The sequence below is a fragment of the Aegilops tauschii genome, chromosome 7, assembly GCF_002575655.3.
Source record: "Aegilops tauschii subsp. strangulata cultivar AL8/78 chromosome 7, Aet v6.0, whole genome shotgun sequence".
Taxonomy (NCBI): Eukaryota; Viridiplantae; Streptophyta; class Magnoliopsida; order Poales; family Poaceae; genus Aegilops; species Aegilops tauschii.
In genome coordinates this window covers 459,224,509-459,240,952 of record NC_053041.3, presented here as the reverse complement: position 1 = coordinate 459,240,952, position 16,444 = coordinate 459,224,509, and positions in this window count along the sequence as shown.

Sequence of the window (16,444 nt, the reverse complement as noted above, 5' to 3'; positions counted from 1 at the left end):
AGGCGAGAAATGAATCGACTTAAGGCGGCCAAACAACCTGTAAGCTTCTGGACATCATGCACACGCATAGGGCATTTCATTCGGAGAATGGCACCAACTTTCTCTGGGTTAGCGTCGATCCCCCATTTGGAAACGAGGAAGTCGAGTAATTTTCCACCCGGAACTCCGAATGTGCACTTTGATGGATTAAGCTTGATATCATACCTTCTGAGGTTGGCAAAAGTTTCAGCAAGGTCAGCCAACAGGTCGGAACCTTTACGTGACTTGACCATAATGTCATCCATGTATGCTTCCACATTCCGACTGATTTGAGTGAGTAAACACTTCTGAATCATCCTCATGAATGTGGCTCCAACATTCTTCAGGCCGAATGGCATGGTGACATAACAGAAGCACCCAAATGGAGTGATGAAAGTTGTTTTCATCTCATCGGGTCCATACAGTCGGATCTGATGATACCCGGAATAAGCGTCCAAAAAGGACAAGCGCTCACACCCTGCAGTCAAGTCGACTATTTGATCGATGCGGGGGAGAGGAAAGTGATCTTTCGGGCAGGCCTGATTGATATGCTTGAAGTCAATGCACATGCGAAGTGAGTCATCCTTCTTGGGGACCATGACAACATTGGCTAGCCACTCGGAATGGTAAATCTCTCGGATAAACTCAGCTGCTAGGAGCCGAGCCACTTCTTCACCGATCGCTTTTCTCTTCTGTACGGCGGACCGTCGAAGATGTTCTTTGATTGGTTTCACTTTTGGGTCAACTCGCAAACGGTGCTCAGCCAGCCCCCTGGGAACACCCGGCATGTCAGAAGGTTTCCATGCAAAGATGTCCCAGTTCTCACGGAGGAACTGGATGAGCGCTTCTTCCTATTTGGAGTCGACTGTTGTCGAAATGTGAGTCGGAGCAGCATTGGGATCGGTCGGGTGAATATGAATTGGCTTCGTTTCACCAGACGACTGAAATGCTGAATCCGTGGCAGGCTTCTTAGCTCGCAACAAATCACTCGGATCTGCATTTTTTTGATACTCCTGCAATTCCACTACTGCCATTTGCGCATCGACGATCTTTGAGCCCTTCTGGAAGCACTCTTCTGCCTTCTTCCGATTGCCAGTGATAGTGATCACTCCTTTGGGACCAGGCATCTTTAATTTGAGGTAAACGTAACATGGTCGAGCCATGAAACGTGCATAAGCTGGCCTGCCCAGAATAGCATGATAAGCACTCTGGAAATTCACAACTTCAAACGTCAACTTTTCTTTGTGGTAATTCTTGGAATCACCGAAAACCACATCGAGGGCGATCTGGCCGAGTGACTCAGCCTTCTTGCCAGGAATAACTCCATGGAAACTCATATTGCTTTCACTGAGTCTGGACATCGGAATGCCCATTCCCTTCAAGGTCTGCGCATACAGTATATTAAGGCCACTGCCACCATCCATCAGAACCTTAGTCAACCGAGTGCCTTCGACGACTGGGTTGACCACCAACGCTTGCCTCCCAGGGGTGGCTATGTGTGTTGGGTGATCAGACTGGTTGAATGTAATGGCAGTCTGAGACCACTTCAAATAACTGGGCGTCGCTGGAGCGACCATGTTCACTTCTCTGTTGATGACTTTCAGTCGACTTTTGCTCTCAACATCAGCAAAAATCATCAGAGTTGAATTGACGTGGGGGTAACCATCATCGTCCCCTTCCTTATCCTCAACCTTGTCTGATTCTTTCTCCTTCTCTTTGGGTTGTTTCTCTCGGAATTGCTGGATTAGGAGCCGACATTGTCGAGTGGTATGTTTCGGGTAAATGAGATTACCCTCCTCATCTTTTTTGGTGTGAATGTGGCATGGTAAATCCAACACATCATTTCCATCTTGATCTTTTACTTTCTTGGGGTTCCATGGCCCTTTGGGCTTCCCCTTGAACTTTCCTTGAGTCATGGCTAAGGCTTCTCCGGGAGCAGCTGGCTCAGCTTTGCGCTTCTGCTTCCGACTGGAGTTCCCTCCCCCGGTTTCGTGGGCGATTGTTTTGTGCTTGCCGCTCCGGAGTCGATCCTCCTCTTCACCATTAGCATACTTGGTGGCAATTTCCATCATTCGACTCAGGGACATATCTCCGGTCCGACTGAACTTCAGACTCAATTCTCGATACTTGACGCCTTCCTTGAAGGCACAAACTGCTTGGTGATTAGACACATTCTCCACCGTGTGGTGCAATGTGATCCATCTCTGGATATAATCTCTCAAAGTTTCATTCGACTTCTGCACACAAGACTGTAACTCTGTTAGCCCTGCTGGCCGTTTGCATGTACCCTCAAATGTTCTGACAAACACTCGGGCAAGCTCTTCCCGGCTATAAATACTGCCAGGTGCTAACTGATTCAACCACGCTCTGGCCGAGCCCTCTAACATCAGAGGAAGGTGCTTCATGGCCACTTCATCATTGCCACCACCAATCTGCACAGCCACTCGGTAGTCCTCAAGCCAAGTGTCAGGCTTGGACTCACAGTGAACTTGCTGACTCCAGTCGCCAACCCTGAAGTTGGGAGGAATCACTGCTGCTCTGATGGCTCTGCTGAAACACTCGGGACCTGAAACATGCACCCTACTGCCGGTCGGGTAATCTCTATCGTGGCCATCTCTGTGTGCTCTGTTCCTGTCAACAAGACCTTGAACGAGAATGGATCTCGCGTCAAAGCCCGGCTCCCGGGGGTCGACTGGAATCCTTCGCCCACCACTGTGAGGGCGCCTGTCATCGTGTTGCCGAGGCGCGTATGACCCACTCCTTGGGGGGGGCGTGGGTACTCGACGACAATCATACTGCTCATGGTTTCTGTATTGATCCTGTCGATCTCCACGTCCCTCACACCTTGGAGGTGATCTTGGGCTGTGAGCCGACTGAACTGTGTCTGCCATTACAGATCTACTATGAATCCTATTCTGAGACTGTGACACTACTGTGTTCTGCTCCCCCGCCGCCCGGAGCAAAGCCCGGATCTGCATCAAACCCCTACCAGCCTCTGACTGGGAAGGCTGAATCGACTCTGCTATTCGGGCAACAGCCGTGAGATTCTGGATCGGAGTTTGATATACCTGGGTTGGAGGCGGAAAGAGTTGTCGTCGACTGGATTCAGGAACTCGCTGCCGAGCACGCTCGTCGAGTGCGTGCTGGAGATTCTCCAGTCGAGTGCGCTCAGCCAAGTTGGCCATGCGCACCTCCTCCAAGGCCCCGGCCTCGGAGGTTTCTCCAACGATAGGAGTGTGAAGTGCATCCATGTTACGGCGGCGAAGCTCTTCCCTCTGCTGCGAAGAGAGGGGCTCGGGGCGGTACTCCTCGTGGACACGCGACGGATCGCCTCTGCCATCACCACCGTCATCGCGGGGCAAGCCAGGAGGACTGCGCGGTCCGTTGACCATCAGGACTTCCGCCGCGGGGTCACTGCTCTCGCACTCGGATGCGGATTCAACGGAGCCAGTCGAACAGGCCGTAGATAGTTTCGTCGGGCTCGATTGTCGCGACTTAGGGGGTGGCCGACTGGCGAGCCACCGCGTGCCTCACCCACCGCTGGAGCCTCGACTGACCGGAACGCTTGTGCCGGCGGGCAGCAGGGAGTGAAGACGCCACCGGAGCCGACCGATACTGGGTCAACGGCTGCCGCAGGAGGATGCCGCGGACGCACGCACGAAAGTGCGTTGCCCCGCGGACGGGGAGCGCCTCGACGTCGAGTGGAGCTTCTTGGAGCCAAGCGGAGTCGTCAGCGACGAACACGAGCGCGCCGAAACGGATCTCGTGGCCCTCGGCCAATCCTCCGCCTGAAACCATGGTGATGGGGATCGGAAAAATTGCAACTTCTCCAACAAGTCGCTAAAACACCTGCCCCGCGGTGGGCGCCAACTGTCGTGGTTCTAAGTCTGAGAGTAGAATGGGGGGTAGGGATGTAGAGGCAAGATCCTAGCTATGGAGAAGCTTTACGCACGAGTTTTACGAGTTCAGGCCCTTCTCGGAGGAAGTAACAGCCCTATGTCTCGGAGCCCAGAGGCGGTCGACTGGATTATATGCGTGTGTGTTACAGGGGGTGCGAACCCTTGTCCCAGAGGAGGGGGGTGGCTTATATAGAGTGCGCCAGGACCCCAGTTCCCCTCCGTTACACAGGGTTCAATGTTCATAAAGAAGGAGCGTTACAGGTAACATCCGCAGTAAAGTGCTATAAATGACTATTAAGTCTAAGGGTAAATGCCTGACCGTTGTTGCGCGAAGTGGCTTTAGGTCTTCTGCACGTTGAGTGGTTTAGTGGTCGAGTGACCTAAATAAGAGGGGGTCTCCGAGTGAATGGTGGGTCGAGTGGATTGCACTCGACACCTTTGTTGGGTCCCCTCTATTTACTCTTGAACCTCTTTGTTTCTAGGACAAGGACCTTAGGTAGGACGTATAGGTCAGGCCTATTACCCTACCCCAGGTCTATGTCCTCATCAACCCCAATTTAGTCTTCAGTCAACAGACGTGTGACCACTCTCGTACCTTGCTGTTCATCTCTTAGTGTATTTCTTCATATCAAAGAGATGTGTCGTTCTTAACATTATGTGTTATCTGCATCTTCAGCCGCACCGTCTTCCGACTCACCGTAGCTGCTCCAACAAGGGAAGCATACACCAGAAGGGAGCTATAGTCCCCACTCAACAGTTCCCTGCATCGAATGCGCGTGCCCGACATGGACAGCCACAACAACTGCAGGGCCATCGACAAGTCAGCACATGATGCTCACTCCTATGGATGGCGGCCAGATAGGTTGTACCCTCATCTTACTTGTGTGCAACATTTATGGCTTTGTTATTCATCTAAGCATGGAAAATAGATTATCACATTTCACTGTATATCCATGCTGATCTCTTACGGGTCTTGTTCAGGAGTTAACACTGTTCCATAGTTCAGCTAAGATACTTGTTCTTTAGGTAACGATGTTCCATAGTTATCATCCATCAGCCAATGCTATCCCACAGGCTGGTGATTATAGTATTATACCACTTCTACTATTACCTATGTTGTTCTTTAATACTTTTGTGTTCCATCTAGTTAATCTCGAGTACAAACGATACATATTCTGTAGCTTTCATCTGTGTTCTCCCTTTAGTTTTTGAGACCTATTGCTGCTAGTTAACCCCAGTCCTACTATTTATGTCGTCTCCTACAGGCACTCATTACATAAATCTAACTACTAGTTGTCTTCCATGCATGTCAGATATAATTGCACACACTGATATATCCACAAGAACCTCACGGAGCAATGTAAAGGCCAATAAACTTGATGTCAATGATACCCAATATGATGGAACATGTAAAGGCAGTTCTTCAGAAGACTTGCAGAAAGATGTTGAATCCTCTTCACCCCACAAGGTCCTTGCTCTAACTTGGCCCGTGATATGGGTACAACATGCATACAATGTCCTAGAGTGTATCTACTCTGTTGCAATGCCATGTGCTTAGCATGCTGATCATGCATGTAAATATGTCATGCCTTCCTGTTTTTAATACCTATTCCATTCATGATAACATGTTTTCAAATTCAAGTACTGTCATTCTACTCTATCGCAATGCCATCTGCTTAATTTGGACATCATGCTTCTGAATATCTTATGCATTGTTATTCATCAGTATGTACTTCATCTGTCTACCATACCATGTTTTTTACATTGAAGTGCTGTTCTAGTGCTCTGTTGCAATGCCATCTTAGTTTCCCAATCATACACGTGTATGTTGCCTTAGTTTTTTCTGTACGTATTCTGCTAGCATACAGTTTCACATTCAACTAGTGTCTTTTTACTGTGTTGTCTTGTCGTATCCCTAGCTCTTACACCATACTCCCTCCGTCCGGATTACATGTTGCCGAAATGGATAAAAAAGGATGTATCTAGAACTAAAATACGCCTAGACCCATCCATTTTTTTCTGGATGGAGGGAATACATGTCCATATGTCATGCCATTCTATTCTTCAGTACCTATTCCATCTCTCAGTTGTAGCATGTTGTAGCGTGTTTTATAATTGAAGCACCATTCTTCTATACAAGGCATGCAAGGGACGACTACGTTAGAATCTGAAGGGTTACAAACCAGGTCTTTGCAAAAGATCCAAACGCCAGGAGATAATAAACCAACTCCAGTTTTTATAGATACTGCTCCAGCACAGAGAAACCCAACTCCTACTGATAATAAGAAGATTCCAGTGGCCAAAGAACTAGTCCGCTCCAGTCCAAGCAAAAATATGTCAACTCCATTCTAAGAAGCGTGTGTGTATCCTTGCATCATGAAATTTTATAGCATGTTGATCATGTTTTCTACATGTTTCTTACCCATCTCTCCTTTAGAAAATAAGCTTAACAGATAGAAGAATTGTTGCACTGGTATCGTCTGTGAGGAAAGATTCTTGCAGGAATTCTCTGTACTCCAATGCAGATGTAAGTACCTGTTGTATATCACTATATTTTTACATCAGCACGTATTTTGTTAATCGGCGTGAATCCAACCTTTATCTATCTAAATTTAGTTGTAGCAAAATGTATGATTAAAGGCCACAATGTTGATTTTTGTAAGGAAAACTGCCTGGTAGTTTTGCATCCTGAGCTGCATGTGTGTACTATCTCATATCAGTGGGTTTGATTACTTTGGTTCTGCATTGGGTTTTCAGTGTTTTTTTACTGTGTTGTCTTGTCGTATCCCTAGCTCTTACATCATACTCCCTCCATCCGGATTACATGTCGCAGAAATGGATAAAACTGGATGTATCTAGAACTAAAATACGCCTAGACCCATCCATTTATTTCCGGATGTAGGGAATACATGTCAATATGTCATTCCTTTCTATTCTTCAGTACCTATTCCATCTCTGCTGTAGCATGTTTTATAATTGAAGCACCATTCTTCTACATAAGACATGCAAGGGGAAGACGGCTATGTTAGAATCTGAAGGGTTACAAACCAGGTCTTTGCAAAAGATCCAAATGCCAGGAGATAATAACCCAACTCCATTTTTCATAGATACTGCTCCAGCACAGAGAAACCCAACTCCCACTGATAATAAGCAGATTCCAGTGGCCAAAGAACTAGTCCGCTCCAGTCCAGCAAAAGAATGTCAACTCCATTCTAAGAAGCATGTGCGTATCCTCGCATTGTGAAATTTTATAGCATTCTGATCATTTTTTCTACATCTTTCTTACCCATCTCTCTTTTAGAAAATAAGGTTAAATGATAGAAGACTTCCTTCATTGGGATTGTATTCGAGGAAAATATCTTGTGGGAATTCTCTGTGATCCAATGCTCATGTAAGTACCTGTTGTATATCACTATATTTTTACATCAGCATGTATTTTGTTAATCAGCGTGAATCCAACCTTTGTCTGATCTAAAATTAGTTGTAGCAAAATGTTAAAGGCGCCAAAGTTGATTTTTTGTAAAGAAAACTGCCTGGTAGTTTTGCATACTGAGCTGCATGAGTGTACTATCTCATATCATGCACATTACTGAATTGTAGTGCTACTCTGGTTGCCCATTCATTCATTGTGTCAATGTTGCTTTCGAATTACCTTACCTGGCTGATGATAGATGTGCCATATTGTGTTAATTTGGTGTTGGCTAGTTGCCCAAACGTTCGTTGTGCCAATGTTGCTTTCCTATTATCTGACTTGGCCAATGATAACAATGATAGTGTCTTAATTTGGTGCAGGCTGCTGAAGATAAGAAGACAAACTCTGAAAACAGCAAGGCAACCCCATTGTTTCTTTCCAATAAATCTAGGCCAGGTAATATGCCAATAACTCATGATTAATCTGTTTGGTTCCCCTCCTAATTTATGTTAAGATGCAGTGGTCGAGACACTCTCCACTATCAATAATACAAGCCTACCAAAATCGCCATCTGAATCTGTTTAGTATCCTCTATCTCGAATGCAACGGAAAATGTATGTTTGTGAACCAATTAATGGCTGAAGGAATGATGGAAATGGTGGAGGAATCAGAGGTGCAAAGTCGTGCGACACAACAACTGATCAATGTTTTCAGAGACAGTGTAGCAAAGCAGCAAAAACTTGCCCACATGCTTATGGGCGTCATCCGTGCTGAGGTTGCAGATTGTGACGTTGTAGATCGTTAGGTTCTGTTCATTTATTTGCACTGGCATCAATCTTTGATTGCCCAGTGGATGTGATTTCCTGTAATATATGCTGGATGTGCAACATTTTTCCCTATATGTCGTACCTTTCCTTGATCGGTTTTGGTCCTGTGCATAATTGCTCGTCGTAATGGGCTCAAATTATCTAATTTGGCCTAAAGACAGGTACGAACTTTAGTGGGCCCATTAAGTTCTTGGGCCGTTAACAGGCCGAAAGTTAATGGTCGGCCCTCTTAACTCCCGGGTCGTTAACAGGCTGACATCGAAGCGGGCAACAGGTGGGCCCAATTGATTTCACGGGCCGTTAACAGGCCGTTACTAAGTTCGGGCTACATATGGCCCAACTATACTATGGGCCTTTAGCAGGCCGAAAGAGACAGCGGGCTTTTACTGGACCATGAAGAGCATGGGCCGCTAAGAGGCCGAAAGTCAGGTCGTATTGTAAATGGCCCAACTGTGTTCTGGGCCTTTAGCAGGCCGAAAGAGAAACCGGGCTGGTATTGGACCCTGAAGGGCATGGGCCGTTAAAAGGCCAAAACTCAGGTCCGACTACAAATGGCCCAACTCATTTATGGTCCGTTAACAGGCTGAAAGGCACACAGGGCCGGGAATTGGCCCAACACTTAAATGGTTCGCTAAAAGGCCAAAACTCAGGTCCGACTACAAATGGCCCAACAGATATATGGGCCGTCACCAGGCTGAAAGACACACCGGGCCGGAAATTGGCCCAACACTTAAATATGTCGCTAAAAGGCCGAAACTCAGGTCTGACTACAAATGGCCCAACTGATTTATGGGCCGTCAACAGGCTGAAAGACACATCGGGCCAGAAATTAGCCCAATATTTAAATGGGTCGCTAAAAGGCCGAAAGATGTACATCGTGAAAATTGGCCCATCCACTGAATGGGCCGTTAGCAGGCCGAAATCTCATCGGGCCGATATTGAGCCCAAATATATAGCGGGCTGTTAACGGGCTCGAACTGAAGATGGGCTACAATGGTGTCAAATATTTAACGGGTCGTTGACGGGCCGAATTGGCACATCTCGTCTGGGCCGTGGGCTTAAATGGACCTGACACAAGTAGGCCTTATATGGGCCGGCCTGCTATTTTTTACTGGGCCGGCCTTTTCCATCGTAATGGGCCACTGTTGGGCCGTGCCATGTGTCGACCTATCATAGGCCCCTCCTGTCCAATGAGTGGATGCCATCTGTCCCAACGGTGAGGCAACACGTGTTTCCTCCGGCTAATGATGATTTTACACGTGGAAAATCCCCATTGGTCCGGGCTGTTAACGGGTTATCGGATCCAAAACCGGACCCGATAGATTAACGGTGTTCCGTTACGGTGGATGCCACCTGTCGGTCACCCTTGACGAAAGCACTTCTGTGACGCGCGATTTATCGTCATGGAAGTGGACACTTCCATGATGATAATTTTGGTAATGTCATGGAACACTTCTACGACAGCACAGGTATGACTATCTTGATTCTGTCATAAATTTGTCATGGATGTACATGCATGACAGAAAACATGACCTACTGTGACAAACACGTATCATCACGGAAGTGTATTTTTTTTGTAGTGTTACTAGTAGTAGTATTTTTCACTTGTGCTCCCAGACCCTCCATTCATTGAACAACCCCACGGGTGAATAAACATACAGTACTAGTATTTATATAGAACGAACAAGCTCGAACTATTTTCGCGTAGTTAAAAGTTGAGGGTGGGGCTTTTCCCGGGCAGTACGTGTGGCAGTTTTCACGTCGGCAGTTTGACAGAGAGGCGAGGAGGGTGAGGAAGTAGCGGTTTCAACTTACTTACTGCCGGAAATGTCGGGCTGTGCGATTTGATGGTGTTTTACTGCTGGAAAGACTTGTGATATGACTACTCACTATAGTCATGAATTACTGGTGCTACGACCGGGGTGATGCCCCCCTTTCCATTCCCCACTCTAATCTGGTGCATGACACGTTGACCAGGATGCTGGCTCTCCCACACGTCGGCGAAGTACGTAAGAAGGAGCAAAGAATCATGCGGTATATATAGTGTATATACTAGTACTACTAGTCACGTCGGAGGAGTGCGAACCACGACAGCCCAGTGAACCAGCATGCGATAGGCCATACTCCTCTTTGTTTGGATCCCTCAGTGAACCAACAGTGCGAACCACGGCAGCTGATACGTCTCCGTCGTATCTATATTTTTTGATTGTTTCATGCCAATATTATACAACTTTCACATATTTTTGGCAACTTTTTATATGATTTATTGGACAAACCTATTGATCCAGTGCCCAGTGCCAGGTCCTGTTTTTTGCATGTTTTTTGTATCACAGAAAATTCATATCAAACGAAGTCCAAATGCAATAAAATTTCACGGAGAATTATTTTGGAATATATGCGATTTTTGGGAGTTGGAATCACCGCAAACGGAGGCCCGAGGTGGGCACAACCCACCAGGGCGCAGTCCCGGAGCCAGGAGTGGCATGGTGGGTTGTGCTCACCTCGTACGTCGGTTGGGGATCTACTTCGGGCCCAAGGAAGCTCATATCCGGAAAAAAAATCTTGTTCAAATCTTAGCGCAATCGGAGTTACGGATCTCCGAAAATATACGAAACGGTTTTCTGCCAGATTTGGAGAACGCGAAACAAAAGAGAACAGAGAGGGAGATCCATTTTCGGAGGGGCTCACGCCCCTCCGCCGCCATGGAGACCAGGACCAGAGGGGAACTCTCCTCCCATCTAGGGGGAGGCAAAGGAAGAAGAAGAAGGAGGGGGCTCTCTCCCCCCTTGCTTCCAGTGGCGCTGGAGTGCCGCCGGGGCAACGATCGGGACGGCAATCTACATCAACAATCTTGCTACCGTCAACACCAACTTTCTCCCCCTCTATGCAGCGGCATAACACCCCTTCCCCCCGCTGTAATCTCTACTTAAACATGGTGCCCAACTCCATATATTATTTCCCAATGATCTATGGTTATCCTATGATGTTTGAGTAGATTCGTTTTGTCATGTGGGTTAATCGTGATCTTGGTTGGTATGATTGTATATTTTATTTATGGTGCTGTCCTACAGTGCCCTCTGTTCTCGCGCAAACGTGAGGGGCCCTCGCTGTAGGGTGTTGCAATATGTTCATGCTTCGCTTACGGTGGGTTGCGAGAGTGACAGAAACTTAAACCCGAGTAACTGGGGTATGACGTATGGGAGTAAAGAGGACTTGATACTTAATCCTATGGTTGGGTTTCACGACCTTAATGATCTTTAGTAGTTGCGGATGCTTGCTAGAGTTCCAATCATAAGTGCATATGATCCAAGTAGAGAAAGTATGTTAGCTCATCCCTCATATAAAATTACAAGAATGATTACCGGTACTTGTTATCGATTGCCTAGGGACAAATAACTTTCTTGTTGAAAAAAGCTCTCTATTAAAACTAACTTAGTCGTGTCTTTATCTAAACAACCCCTAGATTTAATTTACGCGCTTTTTATTATCTTGCAAATCTATCCTATCATACCTACAAAGTACTTCTAGTTTCATACTTGTTCTAGGTAGAGCCAACGTCAAGCGTGCGTAGAGTTGTATCGGTGGTCGATAGAACTTGAGGGAATATTTGTTCTATCTTTAGCTCCTCGTTGGGTTCAACACTCTTACTTATCGAAAGAGGCTACAATTGATCCCCTATACTTATGGGTTATCAATACCTTTTTCTGGCGCTGTTGCCGGGGAGCAATAGCGTGGGGTGAATATTTTCGTGTGTGCTTGTTTGCTTTATCACCAAGTAGTTTTTATTTTGTGCTCTTGTTTTCTATCTTTAGTTATGGGTAGGAAACGCAAAATACCAAAAAAATTAGTTGTACCTGCTAAACCAATGGTTGAAGAACCACCTAAAATCTATCATACTACTGAAGCTTTCTACTTGGATCATCTTTGATCCATTTGTGCTCGTGTTGAAAACCCAACTAGCTTAGTTGAGGGAAAATCATTAGATGAGCATGCTTGTTTTGTGCGACACCGCTTATCTCAAAAAGGGAAACTTTTACAACATCAAATTAATACTATGCAATGTTATGCTTGGAATTTATGTGAATTATATGATTTTACTTGTTGTTCTGAAGACCCTAAGAAACACCTTCCCTACTAATGTGAGTTTATTGATAACGGAATTGTATCTCCTTATACCAAAGGTGTTTATAATTACTTTGATATTGAACAAATTAAAGAATTTGTTGCTTTTAAGGGTGCTTATGAAATTGCTTCTTTGATTGAAAAGTATGATGCTACTCTTTACAAATCTGAAAATCTTGCCATGCTTAAATATTGTTACGATAATTATGCTTCTAATACCTATGTTAAACCATATATTGAGGACTTCTCCGCTGTCCAAGAAGAGACTAACATTTAGTAGGAATCTATGGAAGAAGAAAATGATGAAACTGTGAGCTCATTGGATGAAAAAGAGGATGAGGAGAGCGAAGAACAAATGGAGGAAGAGCGGATTGGCTACCCGTGCCGACCTTCTAATGAGAGTAACCCTCGAACTCATATATTATGTAATGTCCCTTCGTTCTTACCGAAGGATGAATGCTATGATGATTGCTATGATCCCGTTGATTCATTTGAAATATCCCTTTTTGATGAACTTGATGCTTGTCATGCTTGTGGCCAAGATGCCAATATGAATTATGCTTATGTAGATGAACTTGCTATAGTTCCTTATGTTAAGAATGACATTGTTGCTATTGCACCCACACATGATAGTCCTGTTATCTTTTTCAATTCTCCCAACAACACTATATCGGAGAAGTTTGCTCTTGTTAAGGATTATATTGATGGGTTGCCTTTTACCATTGCACATGATGATTTTGATGAATATAATATGCATGTGCTTGCTGCTCCTACTTGCAATTATTATGAGAGAGGAACTACATCTCCACATCTTTATGTTTCCAACACGATAGAGTTGCAAGAAACTGCTTATACTATGTATTGGCCTTTACTTGATGTGCATGAATTGTTCTTGTATGACATGCCGATGCATAGGGAGAGAGTTAGACTTTTTCATTGCTTGATATATGTTGCTTTGTGCTCACTCCTAAATGCTAAATCATTCTTGATTCAAATTGGCTTTGATATACCTTGGGATCCGGGTGGATTCATTACTTGAGCCCTTTATGCCTAGCTTAATGGCTTTACAGAAATCGATGCCAGGGAGACAACCCGGAAGTTTTAGAGATTCATTTATTTCTTTTGAGTGCTTTTATATCGTTTAAAAACAAAAAAATATAGAGGGGAACTTAAAACTTTTCACAAAAGAGAAGCGATTGGAAGTTATGCATTGGAGAAGTGAGGGTCGACCTTGAAAACTTGTGTTCATGCTCATGGAAACAATGTAGAATTTTTCATGAAGATTCTCACAAAAATAATTATCCCCTTGTACAATTCCATTGTATTATAAAAATAATGTGCCAAGGTTTGCCTTTAGGATGATTAGATTGCTTGTTGGTATGTGCGGTGCAGAAACAGAAACTTTGGCTGTAGCACGTGAATTTTCATTTTTTACTGGAAAGTCAAACGTTTCTGAAACTTTTTGCACAATCTTTCTATACAAATTGTTTACGTTGTCCTAATTTTTCAGAAATTTTGGAGTTACAGAACTATGGTAGTGTTCAGATTACTACAGACTGTCCTGTTTAAGACAGATTATGTTTTTCATGCATTATGTTGCTTGTTTTGATGAAACTATCGATTCTATCAGTGGTATAAGCCATGGAAAAGTTATATTACAGTAGCCAAAATGCAAAAATAATAATATGAATTGGTTTGCAACAGTACTTAGATTAGTGGTTTTCTTTATTATATTATTGGATCTTACTAAGTTTTCTGTTGAGTTTTGTGTGGATGAAGTGTTCGAAGATCGAGGAGGTCTCGATGTGAGGAGAAGGAGGAGAGGCAAGAGCTCAAGCTTGGGGATGCCCAAGGCACCCCAAGTAAATATTCAAGGAGACTCAAGCGTCTAAGCTTGGGGATGCCCCGGAAGGCATCCCATCTTTCTTCAACAAGTATCAATATGTTTTGTGTTTTATTCCTTGCAAATCTTGGAGCATCTTTTGTGTTTATTTTTCATTTTTCTTTTATGCACCATGCTGGTATGAGATAGTCCATGGTTGGTTTATAGAATGCTCATTAAACTTCACTTATATCTTTTGATTATGGCTTTATAGAATGCTTCATGTGCTTCACTTATATTATTTGAAGTTTGGATTGTCTGTTTCTCTTCACATAGAAAACCGTTATTTGAAGAATGCTCTTTTGCTTCACTTACATTTGGTTAGAGCATGATATTTTGTAGAAAGAATTATACTCTCATGCTTCACTTAGATCTATTTAGAGAGTCAAAAGGAATTGGTCAATTGCATGGTTAGTCAAAAAAATCCTACATAAAAGTTATGGATTACTGAATAAGATATGTTTGATTCCTTGCAATAGTTTTGCGATATAGAGATGGAATATGTGGGAGGTACTAGTAAATGGTTGTGTTTAGTAAGAATATTTGTGTTAAGGTTTGTGATTCCCGAAGCATGCACGTATGGTCTCTCGTTATGCTATGATGTTGGAGCATGATTTATTATTGATTGTCTTCCTTATGAGTGGCGGTCGGGGACGAGCGATGGTCTTTTCCTACCAATCTATCCCCCTAGGGGCATGCATAGTAGTACATTGCTTTGAGGGCCAATAAACTTTTGCAATAAGTATATGAGTTCTTTATGACTAATGTGAGTCCATGGATTATACGCACTCTTACCTTTTCGCAATTTGCTAGCCTCTACGGCACCGTGAATTGCCCTTTCTCACATCGAGACGTGGTGCAAACTTCGAGGTGCATCCAAATCCCGTGATACGATACGCTCTATCATACATAAGCCTTATTATATCTTCCTCAAAACAGCCACCATACCTACCTATTATGGCTTTTCCATGGCCATTCCGAGATATATTGCCATGCAACTTCCACCGCTTCTGTTTGATGACTTGAGCATTCATTGTTATATTGCTTTGCATGATCATATAGTTGACATAGTAGTTGTGGCTCAGCCGCCGTTCATCATTTTTCATACATGTTATGCTGATCGTTGTACATCCTGGTACATGCCAGAGGCATTCATATAGAGTCATATTTTGTCATAGGTATCGAGTTGTAATTTTTATTTCTTTTGAGTTATAAGTAAATAGAAGTGTGATGATCATCATTATTCATTTTTAGAGCAGTGCCCCAGTGAGGAAAGGATGATGGAGACTCTGATTCCCCCACAAGTCGGGATGAGACTCCGGACAATGAGAGAAAAAAAGGAAAAAGGAAAGAAAAAAGCAAAAAGAAAAAGAAAGAAAGAAAAAAGAAAAAGAAAGAAAGAAAAAAGAAAAAGAAAAAATAAACAAAGAGAGAAGGGGCATTGTTAGTATCCTTTACCACACTTGTGCTTCAAAGTAGCACCATGTTTTTCATATGGAGAGTCTCCTATGTTGTCACTTTCATAAAAAAGTGCGAATTTTTCATTATAGGATTAGATGCACACCCACTTAGTTTTCCTATTGAGCTTTCATACACTTATAGCTCTTAGTGCATTCGTTGCATGGCAATTCCTACTCCTCATGTTGACATCGATTGATGGGCATCTCCATAGCCCATTGGTTAGCCGCGTCGATGTGAGACTTTCTTACTTTTTTGTCTTCTTTATATTTACCCCTATCATCATACTCTATTCCACCTATACTGCTATATCCATGGCTTGCACTCATGTATTGCGTGAGGGTTGAAAAGGCTGAAGCGCGTTAAAAAGTAGAAACCAATTGCTCGGCTTGTCATCGGGGTTGTGCATGATAAATACTTTGTGTTAAGAAGACAGAGCATGACAAGACTATATGATTTTGTAGGGATAACTTTCTTTAGCTTTGATGTTTTGAAACACATGATTGTTTGTTGGGATGCCTGAGTATTGATGTCTTTATGTCAAATTATAGACTATTGCTTTGAATCACTTATGTCTTAATATTCATGCCATGATTAGATATATGATCAAGTTTATGCTAGTTAGCATTCCACATCAAAAATTATCTTTTTTATCATTTACCTGCTCGAGGACAAGCAGGAATTAAGCTTGGGGATGCTGCTACGTCTTCGTGGTATCTATAATTTTTTATTGTTCCATGCCAATATTATACAACTTTCACATATTTTCGGCAACTTTTTATATGATTTATTGGACTAACCTATTGATCCAGTGCCCAGTGCCAGT